The sequence below is a fragment of the Electrona antarctica genome (assembly GCF_951216825.1).
Source record: "Electrona antarctica genome assembly, chromosome: 6".
NCBI classification, from domain to species: domain Eukaryota; kingdom Metazoa; phylum Chordata; class Actinopteri; order Myctophiformes; family Myctophidae; genus Electrona; species Electrona antarctica.
The window spans coordinates 3,060,330-3,078,622 of NC_136811.1; the positions used below are offsets into that span (position 1 = coordinate 3,060,330).

The following is an 18,293-nucleotide window of genomic DNA, read 5'->3' on the forward strand; positions in this document are numbered from 1 at the left end:
GACGGGAGGTAAACCAATAAATAAGTGTTTTTATTTAGCAAATCATGAAAAGGAGAATTAATGAATGCATTTTAAGTTCCAAAACAAACTGTCAGGGAACATGCTGACCAAGTTCACACAATAAACCAAAAAGCAAGGGAGCTCTGTTGCTGCTCCTGCAGCCTACCTGAGATTAGAAAGAAGAAAAAAAGGCAGGTTACAACCAAGGGGCCAGTGAGGCTATTCAACGTTGAAGCTCTGGGCCCTAGTGGTAGGAGGAGGAACTACAGGCGGACCCGTGGATTCATGACCGGGAAACCCCGTGCAGCTGGGCTTTAACATTGAGCGCTCGGTTGCACTTCCGCATTTGACCACCAAAATGTGGTGGTCAAATGCGGAAGTAGACGTTCTGAGACGGTACTTCCGGCAGTCTTCCGGGTGCTTCAAAACGCCACTGAGCAACTTCCACTGACATGAATAGCTGGGGGGGGCGGAGCTTCGCGCCAGTTCAGTCTCTATCCTTCTAACAAATTATTTGATCGGCCCAAAACATTGTGTTTATTGTCATGATTTGTCACAACTAGAGTTGGCTTTGTGCGGGGCGTAAACGTCTTGAAAAGTCGACCATCTCCAGAGCGTACAGAGGGGTATTAAAGTGTGCTGAATGCAAATCTGCTTTTGACATTTTGTTTTTCTTGTAACTACTTGATGCTGTTCTTGCTTTAGATTCTACCAGTATATAAAAAGTATCTCTTCTAAAGCATTTTAATTCCGTTAACTCCGCCAGATGGGGCAGCAGAGAGTCCCCCCTCCTGCTCCCATCTGGGAACTCTCAGGCCTGGCCAATCAGCAGCAGCTATCCCGCCTCTAGCTGCTGCTGATTGGCCAGGCCGTTTTGTGGCCGGGCATCAAGTCTGCCTGAGAGTTCCCAGATGGGAGCAGGAGGGGGGAACCCAGTGTACTCTCTGCTGCCCCATCTGGCGGAGTCAGGTTAGGGCTGAGCCCCATAGATAGGCCTACCAGCCACCCCTGCTACAAATGCTCTTTACAGCTTACAGAGCAGGGCATGAGGTAAAGCTTGAAAACATCCAAATGGATGAACTCATGACCATGCATCCCATAGACATATATACATAGACGCCCCTTCCGGCTCTGAGGCGTGTGTCAAAATTGAAGGCACTATTTTCCCGACATTCCTTGCGAAGAATAGCGGAAGCAAAGCGGAAGCTTGTCAAGCTTCCGCGTGCGTAACATAAGTCCCGGAAAAGACGCGCTGTGATTGGCCAGTAGTCACTTGAGTGACAGCGAGAGACATGGAGGATTCACATGAGTGACGTCACTCGGGCAGCGACGCAGTCGCCTTCAGCAAATGCCTTCAGCACTTCTAAATAAGAAAGCTGCGGAGAACTGTTGCTTTGTGTTCACTCTTTTAATGTTTTCTGTTAGTAATCTAATCCCCCCTGGCTCTGATGTTGTATTGTTAATAACTTTGTTGTTTGTGTTTGTTTGTTTGTCTTGTTTTGTAATGTATATTGTCATGACTGTTATAAAGATTTGTTAAAAAAAAAAAAGCCTTCAGCACTGCACTTCCGCCTTCATTGGGATACACGTCGCGCCAATGAACTGCAGCGGCAAATGAGGCGTCTATGTATATATGTCTATGATGCATCCCACTAGTGGAAACACTAGTTGTGTCAGTACATGTGATACAGATGTGCTTCTTCGATAGAATCGGCTTGATAACGATACGGCATACATAGGCCGATATCGGCCAATTATATCATGCACCTTTACTTTATTGCATATACATAAAAATAATGGACACCATTTTTTTCTTGTACGACTCCTGAGACAGTCACATATGAGGCACTTTGACTAGTTGTCACCACAAACTGTAAGGGGGTTTTCCTCTGCATGAGTCCTCATGTGTAGTGTTAGATTATTCCTTTGAGCAAAGCCTTTGCCACAAACTTTGCAAGTAAATGGCTTTTCTCCTGTATGAGTCTTCATGTGTGTTTTTAGATCACCACTGTGAACACAGCCTTTACCACAAACTGTACAAGTAAAGGGTTTTTCCCCTGTATGAGTCAACATGTGTGATTTTAGATTACCCCTCTGAGTACAGCCTTTTCCACAAACTGTACATGTAAAGGGCTTTTCTCCTGTATGAGTAAGCATGTGTTCTTTTAGCTTACCCGTGTTAACAAAGCCTTTGCCACAAACTATACAAGTACAGGGCCTTTCTCCTGTATGAGTCATCATGTGTGTTTTTAGATTAGCTATGGTTTGAGAGCCTTTGCCACAGATTGTACAAGTAAAGGGCCTTTCTCCTGTATGAGTCCGCATGTGTGCTTTTAAGACCCCACTGTGAACAAAGCCTTTGCCGCAAACTGTACAAGTAAAGGGTTTGTCTCCTGTATGAGTCATCACGTGTGTTTTTAGATTACTCAAGATAACAAAGCCATTGCCACAAATTGTACAAGTAAAGGGTTTTTCCCCTGTATGAGTCATCATGTGTGTTTTTAGATGAGCCCTGAGAACACAGCCTTTGCCACAAACTGTACAAGTAAAGGGTTTTTCCCCTGTATGAGTCATCATGTGTGTTTTTAGTTGACCCCTGTGGACACAGCCTTTCCCACAAACTGTACAATTAAAGGGTTTTTCCTCTGCATGAGTCAACATGTGAATTTTTAGACAACTCATTTTAACAAAGCCTTTGTCACAAACTATACAAGTAAAGGGCCTTTCTCCTGTATGAGTCATCATGTGTGTTTTTAGATTACCTATGGTAAGAGAGCCTTTGCCACAAATGATACAAGTGAAGGGCTTTTCTCCTGTATGAGTCTTCATGTGTGCTTTTAGTTGAACACTGTGAACACAGCCTTTTCCGCAAACTATACATGTAAATGGCGTTTCTCCTGTATGAGTCATCATGTTAATTGTTTTTAAAGCTGACTGATTGACCACCCTGGTCTCCTCCTCCGAATCATCACTGTCTTCATTGATATCATATTCAGAATGGTGTGAAGAGAGAAGCTGGTCATTACTAGTGGGCTGTGATGTACCACAGTCCTCTACATCAGCTTGTTTTTGCATGTGTTGAGTTGAGGTGCTGGCTACAGGCTCTGTGTCTCTGTTTACATCATCACCTTCACTTTTCACTGCTAGTAATGTCAACATTGACCCATCAGTCAACATTGACCCATCAGCCTCCTTTGATCTTTGAAGTAGCTCCTCCTGTTCCTCTCTAATGTGTGGAGGTTCTGGTTCCTCCTGGACCAGACTGGGGCTCCTCTCCTGCTGTTCAGGTGAAACCTCTTTGTACACAGGGAGGTGCATGAAGTCTAGGCAAAAGATACAATGAGAGAAAATCAATGAATGTTTTAACTTAAAAATAATATATATATAATGACTTATACACCCAATGGAAATATACACTTCACGGATTATAGACAACTTGGAATTATAACAATGAGGATTGCCTGAGTATGGCGCAAGTTAAAATACAACATTTTGGGGGGATGCAGAGGTATTTGTTGTACACTTGTGTGGACCTCTGCTTGGATTCATGGTGAGTGGCATGCTGCAAGCTGTTATGACCCTGTGGGCTGTGTTGCTCTGTCTTTTTCCCTCTGTTTGTGTGAATGAGTGAGGAGTGACTGAGAGGGTCCGTGTATTTGACGGCCATTTCAATTCTAATTTCGTATCTGCAGATACGTATTCAGAATACGGTTTGGTGTTCTGAATACTGTTTGTCAAATATAGAAATGGTAAATTAAAATATAGAATACGGTTCGTTTTCTGAATACTGTTTAGAAATGGTTCATTAAAAACTTGTCGTTGGAAACAGAATTAAGAATTCAAAACAAGACGCACTGCGACCTGTACTGTGTTCTGTGGTTCATTTCTCCCCTCCGTCCCTCCCTCTCCCTGAAAAGGGGGCGGAGGCGTGGCCACGGCCGTCTTGAGTGACAGGCAGGCTGTGCTGCTGTTACTGCAAGCAGACACAGGCAGCGCTGTTGACGATCGCACCAGGCGATATTATATTTAATTTATCCTTTATTATATTTATTTAAACAACAATTTAAATATATTAGCGTGCTTTTAGATCACACTTTAACGCACTGCTGTTATTATATGAACCTGGGGGACATAGAACCTGGGGAACATAGGGATGACGACCCCATTTATCTTCTGGATGATTGAACCCCAGGGCCACACTGATTAAACATCCTCATATTGAATTGAACCTATCAATAAAGTATTCAATAGATAAGTAGATCGATAATAAAAAAATCACACCCGTGTGAACTGAGTGGTGTAAGGTCTTATATAGACTGATCAGCTGTGGTCTGACGTAATGAAATCACACCCGTGTGAACTGGGTGACCATAGCAACCATGCTCATTTTTGAGTGGTGTAAACCACTCCTACAACTGGCTTTTGTGTGCATAAAAAAATGACCATGGTTGCTATGTTCAAAATAATTTCTGACGTAATTAAATCACACCCGGGTGAACTGGATGACCGTAGCAACCGTGGTCATTTTCTCTGCACAGAAAAAGCCAGTTGTGAAATCACATCCGGGTGTGATTTCATTACGTCAGATCAGAGCTGATCAGGCTACATAATACCTTACCTTATTTCATTACGTCAGACATTACGTCAGACCACAGCTGATCATGCTATATAAAACCTTACACCACTCAGTTCACACGGGTGTGATTTTTTTTGGTACGGACAGACACGTAAACGGACAGACACGTAAACTAACAAAGCCAGTTGTAGGAGTGGTTTACACCACTCAACAAAAACATTGATAGATAGAATAAAAACAGCCTTTCTAATTATGCTAAGGTATAGGCATACCGCGTATTTTTATAGATAGAAAGATATGGATGAATGGATGGAGAGAGAGAGAGATGGATTCAATAACATAAGACTATAAGTATTATGGTTAAACCATTGAGAGCTTCTGCCTGCCTGCCTCTCTTTTTAGGGGCCTGGGTACCCGAAAATGAAAACAAAATAGCCCAATTAGCCCAGGACGTGCGGCACCGCCACGCGCCCCAAGGGGGGCCCTCAACAAGGTAAATCCGGCTCTGATAAGACTATAAGTGCCTCATCATCGTCATCTGTGTCATTGTTTGTAATCCAATTGAATGTTTATAGAGGTGGGTCACTATAGCTTAACGCCTTTGGGCCAATTCTCATCATGCCAACCAAGCTATGGAAGACATTGAAGTAGTAATGAATAGAGGTAAGGTAAAGCCTCGGAAATAACACCTGGCAATACTGTAACTGTACTGTACTGTACTGTACTGTACTGTACTCATAAACTGGGTCTTATTAGTCACTGTTTGCAGTAGGCTATGATATAACAACTACAAAGTTGGACCCCAATGGAAAGCGATTTGTTGGGTAGAGGTAGATGGAGAGATGGAGTCATGGAGGGATATAGACAGACAGACAGACAGACAGACAGACAGACAGACAGACAGACAGACAGACAGACAGACAGACAATTTAGCGTATGCTCACGTCGGGTCGTCGGCACGGAATTTATGAATGTAAGCAGCTGAACCTTGTGTAATTTCGGTCTTAGCGTTGTACATGTCACATTTAATATGTGACGGCTGAAACCAAGCCATTATGAACAACTGCAAAGATGTATAAGACAATTTCCCTTATTCCCTCCCAGGCATGAATAGTTCTTATAACGGCAGTTATAACCCCCTGCACTCCCTACCTTGTTTTGGTACTTTTACAGCTGGCTAATAAACACAGTGGTACGCTTTCAAACAAACATATTCAATTGTTTCAGAATCTTGCATGTTCAATTCATCATAACATTTCGTACAAATAGCCTATACACTTCTATATAGCCAAAAACAGGAAATCATCAAAAAGGGGGGAAAAAAACACAGTGAAAAAATATACAGTGAGGGGAAAAAGGGGTGGGTGACTGCATGGGTGGGGGATCGAATCGTGTGGACCAGACCCATTGCAAGATGCTGTAGCCATACTCTGTCGTCAACCCTAAGCCTTTCCAGCCTGTCAAAGTGGGCTGCAGGGGTGAGGTGGGTTCGGGGAGTGATGGTGGTGGTGGGCTGGCTGGGTTAATACAGGTATCTGTGACTGTGAGATCTCCCAAGTCCTCACTTGCGCTGGCTCGGCATTCGGCACATTTGGCATACAACGGAATCACTAAAACTTTCGGCATTTATCATTCCAGCATGAATGAAAATGTTTTAATATCAGGTCAGGTGTAGGCTTTGTCCACTACACCTGTTTTTCTGTCGTAGACGTAGACAGGCTGTCACAGACATCTGCATGTATATGCACTCCTAAAACGTATAGGATATACAACTATACCATGTTAAAACTGTTAATGGCTAATCTATCTATCCATCCATCCATCCATCCATCTCTATCTCTAGGGCAAAAGCTATAACAACCTGATTACCGGGTGTGCCAAACTTTTCTCAGTTGTTTCTAATATGATTTTTTTGACGTATAATCTAATTCTGCCTTGTACATTTTTGTATCGCGCATAGTTAATTTTATCAAATATAATATATGTTTATGTGAAATGAGGTTTTAAGGTGAGATTAGAAGATCAATTATGCAAACGAGGTCATTATTTAAATGTATTGTTAATGTATGAATTATTCTGTAGATGAACAACACATCAAAGCAGATATTTGCCTAAATATGGTTCTGTGCAATACTTTGTGCAATATTAACTTGCATGTGTATCATTTTATAAACACATTTTCATATTTGTTTAATTGAAAAGCTAAACTGATTGGAGAAAAAACACAACATGGTACCAATTTTTTGTGAGCTAATAATCACGGTGTGCTAGCTTAGAAGCTTGACCTGTGTATTTAAGGTAAACTAATTTTGCAGTGTAAGAAAATCTAGCGCATGTTTATTGTGATTAATCAGTATATATTATGCATATGTAACAACATGCACAGTCAGACTTAAAGATTCAGACTCAAAGCGATCATATTTATGCAATTGTTGAGAGGGGGACACTGAGGGTCTGTCTGTCTGTCTGCCTGCCTGCCTGCAAGCCTGCGTAACTTCTGGAGGGACACTGGGGGGGACACTGGCCCGACACTGGAGGTCACTGGGACACTGGCTGGGGAGTCACTGGGGGAACACTGGCTGGGGGGACACTGGTTGGGGGGGTCACTTGCTGGGGAGTCACCCCAGTGACCCCCCCCGCCAGTGTCCCCCAGTGTCCCCCAGTGAACCCCCAGCCAGTGACTCCCCAGTGACCCCCCCAGCCAGTGACTCCCCAGCCAGTGTCCCCCAGTGACTCCCCAGCCAGTGTCCCCCAGTGACTCCCCAGCCAGTGTCCCCCAGTGACCCCCCCAGCCAGTGACCCCCCCCAGCCAGTGTCCCCCATCCAGTGATCCCCCCAGGGTCCCCCAGCCAGTGACTCCCCAGCCAGTGTCCCCCCAGTGACTCCCCAGCCAGTGTCCCCCCAGTGACGCCCCAGCCAGTGTCCCCCCAGTGACTCTCCAGCCAGTGTCCCCCCAGTGACTCCCCAGCCAGTGTCCCCCAGTGACTCCCCAGCCAGTGTCCCCCCAGTGACTCCCCAGCCAGTGTCCCCCCAGTGACTCCCCAGCCAGTGTCCCCCCAGTGACTCCCCAGCCAGTGTCCCCCCAGTGACTCCCCAGGCAGTGTCCCCCAGCCAGTGTCCCCCCAGTGACTCTCCAGCCAGTGTCCCCCCAGTGACCCCCCCAGCCAGTGACTCCCCAGTGACCCCCCCAGCCAGTGATCCCCCCAGGATCCCCCAGCCAGTGTCCCTTCGGTCGCAACATATGTAGGTACATTACACTGAAGTCCCCAGGTCCCCCCAGTGACTCCCCAGGCAGTGTCTTCCAGCCAGTGTCCCCCCAGTGACTCCCCAGGCAGTGTCCCCCAGCCAGTGTCCCCCAGTGACTCCCCAGCCAGTGTCCCCCCCAGTGACTCTCCAGCCAGTGTCCCCCCAGAGACTCCCCAGCCAGTGTCCCCCAGTGACTCCCCAGCCAGTGTCCCCCCAGTGACTCTCCAGCCAGTGTCCCCCAGTGACTCCCCAGCCAGTGACTCCCCAGGCAGTGTCTTCCAGCCAGTGTCCCCCCAGTGACTCCCCAGGCAGTGTCCCCCAGCCAGTGTCCCCCAGTGACTCCCCAGCCAGTGTCCCCCCAGTGACTCTCCAGCCAGTGTCCCCCCAGAGACTACCCAGCCAGTGTCCCCCAGTGACTCCCCAGCCAGTGTCCCCCCAGTGACTCGCCAGCCAGTGTCCCCCAGTGACTCCCCAGCCAGTGTCCCCCCAGTGACTCTCCAGCCAGTGTCCCCCCAGTGACTCCACAGCCAGTGTCCCCCCAGTGACCCCCCAGAGACTCCCCAGCCAGTGTCCCCCAGTGACTCTCCAGCCAGTGTCCCCCCAGTGACTCTCCAGCCAGTGTCCCCAAGTGACTCCCCAGGCAGTGTCCCCCAGCCAGTGTCCCCCAGTGACTCCCCAGCCAGTGTCCCCCCAGGCAGTGTCCCCCAGCCAGTGTCCCCCAGTGACTCCCCAGCCAGTGTCCCCCCAGTGACTCTCCAGCCAGTGTCCCCCCAGACTCCACAGCCAGTGTCCCCCAGTGACTCCCCAGCCAGTGTCCCCCCAGTGACTCGCCAGCCAGTGTCCCCCCAGTGACTCCCCAGGCAGTGTCCCCCCAGTGACTCCCCAGGCAGTGTCCCCCAGTGACTCCCCAGCCAGTGTCCCCCCAGTGACTCTCCAGCCAGTGTCCCCCCAGTGACTCCACAGTCAGTGTCCCCCCAGTGACTCCCCAGCCAGTGACCCCCCCAGTGCCCCCCCCCCCAGCCAGTGTCCCCCCAGCCAGTGTCCCCCAGTGTCCTCCAGTGTCGGGCCAGTGTCCCCCCAGCCAGTGCCCCCCCCCAGTAGTTAGGCAGACTAGAAGTTACACAGGCTTGCAGACAAGAGAGACAGACAGACGTCCCCTCAGTGTCCCCCAGCCAGTGTCCCACCAGTGACCCCCAGCCAGTGTCCCCCTCTCAACAATTGCATAAATATGATCGCTTTGAGTCTGAATCTTTAAGTCTGAATGTGCATGTTGTTACATATGCATAATATATACTGATTAATCACAATAAACATGCTAGATTTTCTTACACTGCAAAATTAGTTTACCTTAAATACACAGGTCAAGCTTCTAAGCTAGCACACCGTGATTATTAGCTCACAAGAAATTGGTACCATGTTGTGTTTTTTCTCCAATCAGTTTAGCTTTTCAATTAAACAAATGTGAAAATGTGTTTATAAAATGATACACATGCAAGTTAATATTGCACAAAGTATTGCACAGAACCATATTTAGGCATAGATCTGCTTTGATGTGTTGTTCATCTAAAGAATAATTCATACATTAACAATACATTTAAAGAATGACCTCGTTTGCATAATTGATCTTCTAATCTCACCTTCAAACCTCATTTCACATAAATATATATTATATTTGATAAAATGTGAATATTTTGTGCCCTAAAGATATTACTACGGGGCGGTGGTGGCTCAGGGGTAGAGTGCCTGGATGGTAACCACAAGGTTGCCAGCTCGAACCCGGGCTCCCCCAGAGTTACTGTCGAGGTGTCCTTGAGCAAGACACTGAACCCCTAATTGCTCCCGATGTGCTGGTTGGTGCCTTGCATGGTTTCCGCTGCCATCAGTGTATGAATGTGTGTGTAAAGGGCCTTGGATAAAGGCGCTATATAAATGCACCATTTACTATGTCAACTTATTGCCATATTATACATTCATGTACTTATTATATCTTTGTTTCAGCTAATGTATCTAATATGCAAATGCTCTCATTAACTATGCGCGATACAAAAATGTACAAGGCAGAATTAGATTCTACTATTAGAAACAACTGAGAAAGGTTTCTTCTAATATGATTTTTTTGACGTATAATCTAATTCTGCCTTGTACATTTTTGTATCGCGCATAGTTAATTTTATCAAATATAATATATGTTTATGTGAAATGAGGTTTTAAGGTGAGATTAGAAGATCAATTATGCAAACGAGGTCATTATTTAAATGTATTGTTAATGTATGAATTATTCTGTAGATGAACAACACATCAAAGCAGATATTTGCCTAAATATGGTTCTGTGCAATACTTTGTGCAATATTAACTTGCATGTGTATCATTTTATAAACACATTTTCATATTTGTTTAATTGAAAAGCTAAACTGATTGGAGAAAAAACACAACATGGTACCAATTTTTTGTGAGGTAATAATCACGGTGTGCTAGCTTAGAAGCTTGACCTGTGTATTTAAGGTAAACTAATTTTGCAGTGTAAGAAAATCTAGCGCATGTTTATTGTGATTAATCAGTATATATTATGCATATGTAACAACATGCACAGTCAGACTTAAAGATTCAGACTCAAAGCGATCATATTTATGCAATTGTTGAGAGGGGGACACTGAGGGTCTGTCTGTCTGTCTGTCTGCCTGCCTGCCTGCCTGCCTGCAAGCCTGCAAGCCTGCGTAACTTCTGGAGGGACACTGGGGGGGACACTGGCCCGACACTGGAGGTCACTGGGACACTGGCTGGGGAGTCACTGGGGGAACACTGGCTGGGGGGACACTGGTTGGGGGGTCACTTGCTGGGGAGTCACCCCAGTGACCCCCCCGCCAGTGTCCCCCAGTGACTCCCCAGCCAGTGTCCCCCAGTGACCCCCCAGCCAGTGACTCCCCAGTGACCCCCCCAGCCAGTGTCCCACAGCCAGTGATCCCCCCAGGGTCCCCCAGCCAGTGACTCCCCAGCCAGTGTCCCCCCAGTGACTCCCCAGCCAGTGTCCCCCCCAGCCAGTGACTCCCCAGTGACCCCCCCAGCCAGTGATCCCCCCAGGGTCCCCCAGCCAGTGTCCCCCCAGTGACTCCCCAGGCAGTGTCTTCCAGCCAGTGTCCCCCCAGTGACTCCCCAGGCAGTGTCCCCCAGCCAGTGTCCCCCAATGACTCCCCAGCCAGTGTCCCCCTAGTGACTCTCCAGCCAGTGTCCCCCCAGAGACTCCCCAGCCAGTGTCCCCCAGTGACTCCCCAGCCAGTGTCCCCCCAGTGACTCTCCAGCCAGTGTCCCCCAGTGACTCCCCAGCCAGTGTCCCCCCAGTGACTCCCCAGGCAGTGTCCCCCAGTGTCCCCCCCAGCCAGTGACCCCCCCAGTGCCCCCCCCCCCCCAGCCAGTGTCCCCCCAGCCAGTGTCCCCCAGTGTCCTCGAGTCTCGGGCCAGTGTACCCCCAGCCAGTGTCCCCCCCCCCCCCAGTAGTTAGGCAGACTAGAAGTTACACAGGCTTGCAGACAAGAGAGACAGACAGACAGATGTCCCCTCAGTGTCCCCCAGCCAGTGACCCTCAGCCAGTGTCCCCCTCTCAACAATTGCATAAATATGATCGCTTCGAGTCTGAATCTTTAAGTCTGAATGTGCATGTTGTTACATATGCATAATATATACTGATTAATCACAATAAACATGCTAGATTTCCTTACACTGCAAAATTAGTTTACCTTAAATACACAGGTCAAGCTTCTAAGCTAGCACACCGTGATTATTAGCTCACAAAAAATTGGTACCATGTTGTGTTTTTTCTCCAATCAGTTTAGCTTTTCAATTAAACAAATGTGTTTATAAAATGATACACATGCAAGTTAATATTGCACAAAGTATTCCACAGAACCATATTTAGGCATATATCAGCTTTGATGTGTTGTTCATCTAAAGAATAATTCATACATTAACAATACATTTAAAGAATGACCTCGTTTGCATAATTGATCTTCTAATCTCACCTTCAAACCTCATTTCACATAAATATATATTATATTTGATAAAATGTGAATATTTTGTGCCCTAAAGATATTACTACGGGGCGGCGGTGGCTCAGGGGTAGAGTGCCTGGATGGTAACCACAAGGTTGCCAGCTCGAACCCGGGCTCCCCCAGAGTTACTGTCGAAGTGTCCTTGAGCAAGACACTGAACCCCTAATTGCTCCCGATGTGCTGGTTGGTGCCTTGCATGGTTTCCGCTGCCATCAGTGTATGAATGTGTGTGAGAATGGGTGAATGTAATGCACATGTAATGCACAGTCTATGTAAAGGGCCTTGGATAAAGGCGCTATATAAATGCACCATTTACTATGTCAACTTATTGCCATATTATACATTCATGTACTTATTATATCTTTGTTTCAGCTAATGTATCTAATATGCAAATGATCTCATTAACTATGCGCGATACAAAAATGTACAAGGCAGAATTAGATTCTACTATTAGAAACAACTGAGAAAGGTTTGGCACACCCGGTAATCAGGTTGTTATAGCTTTTTTCCCTGTCTACTATTGAATACTTAAAGGCATATAATAACAGCAGTGCGTTAAAATGTGATCTAAACGCACGCCAATATGTTTAAATAAATATAATAAAGGATAAATTAAATATAATATCGCCTGGTGCGATCGTCAACAGCGCTGCCTGTGTCTGCTTGCAGTAACAGCAGCACAGCCTGCCTGTCACTCAAGACGGCCGTGGCCACGCCTCCGCCCCCTTTTCAGGGAGAGGGAGGGACGGAGCGGAGAAATGAACCACAGAACACAGTACAGGTCGCAGTGCGTCTTGTTTTGAATTCTTAATTCTGTTTCCAACGACACCAACGAAAATATAGAATTGGGTTATATTTTCGTTTTAAATACCTATTTCTAAGTTTTTAATTAACCATTTCTAAACAGTATTCAGAAAACGAACCGTATTCTATGTTTTAATTTACCATTTCCATATTTGACAAACAGTATTCAGAACACCAAACCGTATTCTGAATACGTATCTGCAGATACGAAATTAGAATTGAAATGGCCGTAAAATACACGGACCGAGGATCAGCTGGGGTGTGTGGAATGTGTGATGAGTAGTGATTGAGTGAGTGGTTACCAGCTTGTGTGAGTAGACTGAGTGGTGTACGAATGTGAGTGGCTAACTACCAGGTGGACCTTGCTGGTGATTGTTCCTGTGACCAGGCTCATCTATAAAGCTGCCTGTCTTCAGTCATTCTAATGTCTTCATTCTAGCTAAGTTCTAAGCACCTTCTAAGCGCTTTGTGAAATGAAATGAAATGAAATCTATATTTACCCAGGGTATCTGGGCTAAGCTCAAGAACTTGTTTCCAGCCAGGCCCTGCTCATAGAACACATTTCATCGTAGTGGTTGATGCCTTGTTCAAGGGCATTTCAGCGGTGGTAATTTTAACGTGTCGGACGGCTGGTTCGAACTGGGAACCTTCCGGTATCTAGACCGCGCCGCTATCCGTTCGGCCACCGCTGCCACTGTGATCTAGATGTATTTGGTATGTAGGGGTGGATGACCTCTATGTTATGTTTTGTTGTTTGGAAGCTATGGTCACCCTGAGGTATTGTAATTAATGTATTTTATCTTAAATAAATCCTAGAGTCTTAGCATTTGAACCATGTGTGGCCTGTCTGAATTGGGAACTGGGTAGGGGGGAGTCCATTTTGATGTTGCGACCTAGGCCGGGTCGTAATATGGGGGCCCGTCTGTTGCAACACGCTGCAACTTGGAGCTTGTAGATCTTCTATTTTATGTGCACCAACATTCAACAAAATATAAATTAAGCTTACTAAGTTTGCAAATAATGGCCAGAGGGCAGTTATTTGGACGAGGCGTTTATTACACAAAATGGTGTCTGGGCTGTTAACACACATTGACTGCCAGGTACTAATGAATTATTCCGCCACTGCCAGCCTTTTGTAATTTGTAGATATTAAGACTTGTCACGGTGTCCGGTGTTACCGGTGGGCAGGCACACCACCGAGTACATTACTTGCACACCGATAGCACCTTTTTATTATTTTTAATACTAGACCATTTATTTTCTCGTGTACCCTATAAAACCACTTCAGTTCATGTGCTTATCTGCAAGTTATCAATACTTTAGTCAGATAATAGGTGGTACAATAATTATTATTATTATTATGAAGTGCTGCTCTTCAATGGGGCTACAGGCTCCTTTTGGCTGAAACGTGGGGAGCGGCTAAATTAACCTATTCAAACTAAATGTGCAATAACAAACACAAATCTCAAGAGACTGATGACATATTGAAGCTGTGCCACAGTGCAAATGTTAACACAACCTAACAAGACTACAACTCGAAATTATTATGAGATATCAGATTTATCAGATATCAGATATCAGAGCACAGACCGGTTCATCGTTTCTGCTTGAGAGAGACCAGATGCAGGCAGGAAGAGGGAACTTGTGAACTCAACACTGCTGCAATCTGGCGGAGTTAGGTTAGACAAACCTCTCCACCAATAGTTTTTTCTATATGATAAAACATTGTTTTAAAAAAGAAATGTCACACCCATATATGTTTTTTGTCTAAGTGGGAGTGTTTAAGTAGAGTTATTATTATTTATTTGTTTATTTCCAACTGACTCTGTGTGGAGTATTGATTTATTGACTTTGACTGACTGTTGGGTTGAAATCATTTACAGTGTTTTGAAGTATTTATATATTTTGACTGAGTTAAATCAGGTAAGTTGCTGTTTTTTTTTACACAGTGACCTTTGTAGGGGTTTTTATGATTCAAACCTTTATGTGGGGGCATGATCAGATCATGTGTTAATACCACGCTATACAAAGAAAAAGATGGTGCTACCCAATTTGTGGTGGCGCTACTAACTGAAAAGGTTGGTGGCACCAGTGATACCTGTGAAAAAGTTAGTCTGGAGCCCTGACTGTACCTCCATCTTGGTTTGAACCCACGGTCCAGTGATGTGGGCCTGGGTGATGAACTGACGCCTCAGTCTCTGCTGCCTGGCCATGTCCTCCTGAAGCATTTGGTCTCTGAGGGGCACCAGTTGTTTCACCTGCAGGAGGTGCCAGAGGGCCATGATACAGTCAGGGTTCCCACACATTTTTATCATTGAATTTCCAAAACTCTTTCCAAAACATTTCCAGAATATTTAAATACCTATATTATTACCTATGTAACAATCATTCAGTGTAATAATGAGTCTCTTACTCCTATGTGCAATGCCCAAAATAAAGTGTAGCAAAAATAAAGCATAGAATATAGAATGCTAGAATGCAGTTTGGAAGCACTCGTTTTTTTAACGGGTCGCGCTGCTGCCTCCTGCATTATATGCAAATTCGAAACAGGTGGTACACACTACACAGGGCCGTTCAGTGACTTACAACGAGTGCTTCCAAACTCCAGCACTTAGAAAAAGAATCACCTGCACAGAATGTCTTGACAGAAAGTAGCTCATAACATGTCTACGGTGGATGAAACAAGCTTGGCAGATTGAAAGAGCTTCAAGCTTGGCCTAGAGCAGGGGTTCTCAAGCCGTGGGTCGTGACCCCTCGGGGGGGTGGGGTCGCCAAATAATTTTGGGGGGTCCCCAAATTATTAAAAAAATATATATATATATATATATTATTTTTTTTGCAACTGAATGGAAAATGGAAATGAAGAGTTTACATATAGTACACATAGTACATGCATACACCTTCCCTAATGATTATATCTGGTTTCAGTATTTTTTTATGGTGTATTGTCTCTATTATTAAGGTTATTGTAGCAGTCAATTTATATTGGGGGTCGGGAGGTCGCGGGGTGGGGTTCCCGAGACATTGCCAATGCATTTCAGGGGGTCCCCTGGCCTAGAGCTGCAATGTTGGTGAGTTTAACGTTGTTTAATACAGGCAGATCGCAAACGCAATTTGGATGAGTAGGGAGTCAATGGAGGGTATTCCAACTCTAGAATCATCCCATTATTTAAAAAAAATCTAGTTTCAAACTGCGGCTAACCTACCCCTAGGTACTAGGTACCTAAGACCCTCGTAGATAAAAATCACACTTGTGTGAAGTGAGGGGCACTCTTATCATCATACATCATATTCTGGCCAATCACTTTTGTCGTCCTCATTTCTTAAGCCCTCAGCTAATCAAATCATCGCTATGGAGTACACACAGACCAGTGCCATAGACAGAGTAAGACATTGAGGGGGCAGAAAACAGCCTGGTCACGTGGTTCATGTACTCACGCGAGCCCATAGACTCCAATGCATTCCGTAAACTTCTGGTTGTCCCGATTTGAAGCCTTCAAATCGGGACAAACCAATAGAAGTCTATGTAGAAGAGCCGCCATTGGACTGGCCCCATGAAGTGAACGGAGTTGTCTTACTCTATGGCTCTGGGCCAGGGTACACACACACACACAAAGCTGGGCATGGGAGGGGCTGGCGCCCCTCAAAAAATAATCTAAGGTCTTTAGCTGAAAGTCGAATGTTAAAGACAATTTTAGCTTGTATTGTAGCTCAGAGCCATCTAATAGAAGAGGGAAGAAACCGAGCGCTGTTCATGCAGCCTGAACTGAGCCAAGCTGGAGTTGGAAATACATTGTTTTCAACGAGGGAGGCGCAAACAAGAGAGCTATTTTAAGCATGTGTGCAACATGACAGCTGTTATAAAGTATTGTACAGTAACAACTAAAGTCTCTTTAATATTTATGTTGTACTATTAGTACAAAACAATTTAAAATAAAGGGATTTAAGATCATTAAAGCTGGGCTGTTGCCTGAGTCCAATGCATTTCTGCGGACTTGGCCCAGTTGGTTGTCCCCACGCTCAATGCGTAGTCTATGTAGGAGAGCCGCCATTGGACTGAAGCACCATGAAATGAACGCAGTTTGCGTAACTCTGACTACATCTAAGGCTCTGTTGTAGCTTAGCTATAAGTAGCAGCTGCCTCAAACGTGTGTACGTGGTTGAAATGCAACATAAATAACAAACCTGCTCTGTGTAGTTTCTGTGGCTGTCTCTGCTGTCTCTCCAGCAGAGTTTCTAGTGTCTCCATCTCTCTCTGGAAGAGGCTGAAAATGAACTTTCCCGCTGTACTGAGACGCTCCAACACAAACACTCTGACATTAAGCTTCACGTTGCAAACATCATCGTCTCGCTGCTGTTCCTCCAAAACGCACAATATCTCCTCTCCCACCGACGTCATGTGTTCATTTATCGACAGCCGTACAGACTCTATTTGAAACATTTTACCTCCTTTATGAGACATTTTCCCCACCACGCTCTTAGTTTGTTGCTCTGCTCACCGCGTGATACCAAAACCGTAGACTAGACTAGGATAGAGACCGAACCGGAGCGTCAGCCCCGCCCCTCCGCTATTAATTTCGATGGAATTTGCTCAGTGGCGTTTTGAAGCACCCGGAAGAACGGTCTACTTCCGCATTTTTTTCGATTTAAGTGCAAACGGCCCAAGGCCCCCAGTGAGGCTCTACAAAGTTGAAGCAGCCGGGCCCTAGTGGTCAAGTCTGCGACTGCAGGTGGGAGAAATTCATGCACGAGCACAAGAGAGCGCGCCGCTGGTTCTCTTTGTGAACGCGCACAGGGCCGTTTGTGTTATTTACATTCTGTTTTCTGGAGGAGCGGCTTTTTGGTTAACCACGGGTGCTCGCATCATGTAGGCCTACCACATCTCAAAACATAACTGATGTATTAGGCTATATGACAGATTGATTGATTGATTGAAATATTTATTAACAGTTTGCAGAATTACAGTAGCCTACATTTCAAGCACAAACTCAATACAAAAGACTGTTAACTGTGAGTGGACGACCCAATTAAGCATTACACTTGTTTACAATAGGGTCCACCATGTTCAATTCATCAAAACATTTAGAGACGTACAAATAGACACTTCTATATAGTCAAAGAACAGAACAGGAATTCATCATAGAGGTAAAAAGGGAAAAGAGACATATACAGTGAGGGGAAAAAAAGGGGGGGGGGGGATTCAGATTTTTACGGGGGCCAGTTTCGAATTGCAGCCGTCCATAGGTGCCCTTTGAGAGCGGTTTTGAAGGAGTCAAGGGATTTGCATGTCTTAATGACTGTTGGTAGGGCGTTCCACATTTTGGTGGCATAGGAGCGAAAATCATTTAGTCCCTTGTTTGTGCCGAATCTGGGTTGTACATGGTTCGTTGCACTCCCTCTGGTGTTGTGGGTGTGGACTTCGTTAACATTAAGGAAGTATCTAGACAGGTACATGGGTATCTTGGTGGAGTATCGAATCTTGTGGACCAGACCCATTGCAAGATGCTGTACTCTGTCGTCGACCCTAAGCCATTCCAGTCTGTCAAAGTGGGCAGGGGTGAGGTGGGTTCGGGGGGTGAGGCCAAGTAGGAGCCTGACCAGTTTGTTTTGGGAAGTCTGGAGCC

General features: G+C 45.6%; 1 long non-coding RNA gene across 1 annotated transcript; it reads right to left on the reverse strand.

Annotated features, from left to right (window-relative positions):
• Window positions 1-988: 988 nt before the first annotated feature.
• On the reverse strand, window positions 989-17,219 carry LOC306925522. Its single transcript, XR_013790260.1, has 3 exons — window positions 16,855-17,219; window positions 14,802-14,927; window positions 989-3,323 (listed from the first exon to the last, which is right to left on the reverse strand). It is a non-coding gene; the product is annotated as an uncharacterized lncRNA (long non-coding RNA).
• Between the last annotated feature and the right edge of the window lie 1,074 nt (window positions 17,220-18,293).